Raw genomic sequence first — 3,664 nt, forward strand, 5'->3', positions numbered from 1 at the left:
CACAATCTCCTGCCCAATCTGAGTCAGAATAGCCAACTAGATTGAAGTTTTCTCCTTTGGGATACCAGAGGCCAAAGTTTGGGGTATGAGCCAAATATCGAAAGATTCGCTTAACAACCATGTAATGGCTTTCTTTTGGTGCGGATTGAAACCGTGCACATATCCCTACACTCAACATAATATCCGGTCTAGATGCACAAAGGTAAAGGAGGGATCCAATCATGGAGCGATATACCTTTTGATCCACTGCTTTACCATTGGGATCACTCTCAAGCTTGCATCTTGTTGGCATGGGGAACTTGACCGGTTTGACATCTTCGAGCTCGAACCGTTTGAGCATATCTTGAGTGTACTTGGCTTGTTTGATGAATGTCCCTTCTAGACCTTGTGCAATCTTGAACCCGAGGAAGAACTTCAACTCTCCCATCATGGACATCTCAAACTTCTCAGTCATTAGTGCAGCAAATTCTTCATTGAAGGAAATGTTAGGAGAGCCAAAGATAATATCATCAACATATAGTTGGCATATGAACAAATCCCCTTTAACCCTCTTAGTAAAAAGAGTGGGATCTATCTTCCCAATTTCAAACCCACGATCTTGTAACAACTCAATAAGATACTCATACCACGCGCGTGGGGCTTGTTTAAGGCCATAGAGTGCCTTATTGAGTTTGTACACATGATTGGGGAGCTTGGGATGTTCGAATCCCGGGGGTTGTTTGACATAGACCAACTCATTCAAAGGACCATTAAGAAAGGCACTTTTCACATCCATTTGTTGTAACTTGAGGTTATGATGAGAAGCAAATGCAAGAAACATGCAAATAGATTCTAGACGAGCAACAGGGGCAAAGGTTTCACCGTAGTCGATACCCTCGACTTGGGAGTAGGATTGAGCCACCAATCTTGCCTTGTTTCGAATCACAATTCCATTGGCATCTTGCTTGTTCTTGAATATCCATTTGGTCCCGATGACATTATGTTCCTCCGTTGGCCTAGGCACTAAATCTCAGACTTGGTTGTGCTCGAAGTTGTTAAGTTCTTCGTGCATGGCCATAAGCCAATCCTCATCATCGAGCGCTTCCTGTACCTGTTGAGGTTCACAATACGAAACAAACGCGTGATGCTCACAATAATTCCAAATTTGTTGTCGGGTGGATACTCCCCTTTTTATACTGCCAAGTACATTCTTCATAAGATGTGACTTGACTCTCAGTTTGTTCGCAATCTTGGCTGCTCGACGCTCCAAGAGTTCTTCATTAGATAACGGGGGAGCATCGACTTGTTTCCTTTGCTTGCCCTTGCGTCTTGAGCCGGCTGTTGGTGCTCCAGAAGGGAATTGTGAGACAGTCTCCTGATCATCTTGTCCTTCGACTTGAGCAGGTTCACTAGTTTGTTCTTGTATTTGTGGTTTCTCTTGATCTTGATCTTGTGCTTCTTCTTGGTCTAGATCTCGGGGTTGCACTTGATCTTGATCATGAGCCGGTTCGGTGTCTTGGGGTAGTGCTTGTACATCATGGGACACATCACCATCTTTGAGCAATTGATCTTGTCCTTGAGCCTGTTTATTTTGTTGAGGGTCTTCTCTTTGTTCTTCGGAAGCGTGTGGGGCTTCTGAGGATGATGGCTCCACTTGAGTAGAGCATTGTCCTTCTCCTTCGGCCACAAGGGGTTCCTCAATGGGGAGTATTTGACCAATCCCCATTCTTCTTATGGCTTGGGGAGGAATTTCATCACCTACATCACAAAGACCACTTTGCTCCACTTGGGAGCCATTATTTTCATCAAACTCTACGTTACACGTCTCCTCAATTAGTCCGGTGGACTTGTTGAGGACACGGTAAGCATGAGAGTTTGTAGCAGAACCAACAAAGATACCCTCATGTGCTCTAGAATCAAATTTAGCTAATCGTGCTCCTTTCTTGAGAATGAAACACTTACAACCGAATACCTGGAAGTTCTTGAGATTGAGTTTGTTTCCAGTTAGAATCTCATACGGAGTCTTGTTCAAGCCTTTGCGTATATAGAGCCGATTGGATGCATGACATGCTGTGTTGATGGCCTCTGCCCATAAGTTATATGGAGATTTGAATTCTGCCATCATTGTCCCTGCAGCGTCTATCAAGGTCCGGTTCTTCCTTTCTGCCATGCCGTTTTGCTGAGGGGTATATGGTGCATAATATTGGTGTTTTATTCCCTCATCACCTAGAAACTCATCTAAGGTTTAGTTCTTGAACTCGGTGCCGTTGTCACTCCTAATCGTCAAGATCTTTGCTTCATGTTGACGTTGCGCTTCATTAGCAAAGTTGATGACCGTTTGTTGAGTTTCACTTTTCTTTTTAAAGAAATATACCCAGGTATATCTTGAGTAGTCGTCAACAATCACTAAGCAATACTTTCTGCCTCCAAGACTATCAAATGATGGAGGACCAAACAGATCCATATGGAGAAGTTCCAATGGCCTCTTAGTGTAGATAATAGTCGTTGGACGATGAGCAGTTTCATGAATCTTTCCTTCAATGCAGGCACTGCAAACACGATCTTTAGCAAAGCTCACATTTGTTAGTCCACAAACATGGTCCCCTGTCAGAAGGCTTTGCAAAGATCTCATATTGACATGAGCTAAACGGCGATGCCAAAGCCAGCCCACGTGAACTTTAGCCATTAAACATGTCGCAGTCTTAGTGGGTCCCTTTGAGAAGTTCACCACGTAAAGACCATTTTCGACATGTCCAACATAGGCTACTTTAAGAGTCTTGCTTCTCAGGAGGACCACAGTGTCAATATTAAAGAATTTGGAAAAACCCATAATTGCGAGTTGACGAACCGAAAGTAAATTGTAGGCAAGTGACTCAACAAGCATGACCTTCTCAATAGATAAATCTTGAGAGACGACCACCTCACCAAATCCCAATACCTTTGAAGAGGATGCATCGGCGAATTGGACATGGGTGGGCATAGATGGAGAAGGATGCACATCCACCACTAAGTCCTTTCTTCCGGTCATATGATTTGTTGCTCCACTATCGAGCAACCATGACACCCCACCGGAAGCAAACTCCTGCAATAGATCAAGGCTTGGTTTTAGGTACCCATTTTTTAATGGGTTCTTTCATATTAGAGACAAGGGTCTTAGGAACCCAGATAGCCCATTCAATATCCTCATCGTAGGAACCAACAAATCTGGCATAAACATGCCCATCACTAGCACAACATAAGTCATAAGAAGAATTGAATTTGCCGGCTGTGTTAGTAGGAATGGTTTTGCCCTTCTTGAGGTTTCCATAGTCCACCTTGTTCCTGTTCACCTTCTGAGTCCCCTCACCATCTTTGACAAAGATATCCATGAGGGTGGGAGATCGTTTGTTCCTGTTCCTTCTTTTACCTTTTGACTTGGAGGTAAGTCCAAGTCCCTCCTTTCCTACAACACCCTTTTGAGTGCTCAAGACGTCGTTCAGACTCTTCTCACCTTGTATGCATGCCACAAGGCCCTTCTCAAATTTCTCCTTTAACTTGGCATTTTCCTCCACAAGATGTACATGCTCACAAGAGGGGTTAGTTGCACAAGCACTATCAATTAACACAAAGGGAGGGCACGTAGAGATCTCCATGGTAAGTTTTGCTTGGAGTTGATCATGAGACTCTTTCAGAGAGAAATGAGCAC

The sequence above is a fragment of the Hordeum vulgare genome, chromosome 7H (genome assembly GCF_904849725.1).
Source record: "Hordeum vulgare subsp. vulgare chromosome 7H, MorexV3_pseudomolecules_assembly, whole genome shotgun sequence".
Classification (NCBI taxonomy): Eukaryota; Viridiplantae; Streptophyta; class Magnoliopsida; order Poales; family Poaceae; genus Hordeum; species Hordeum vulgare.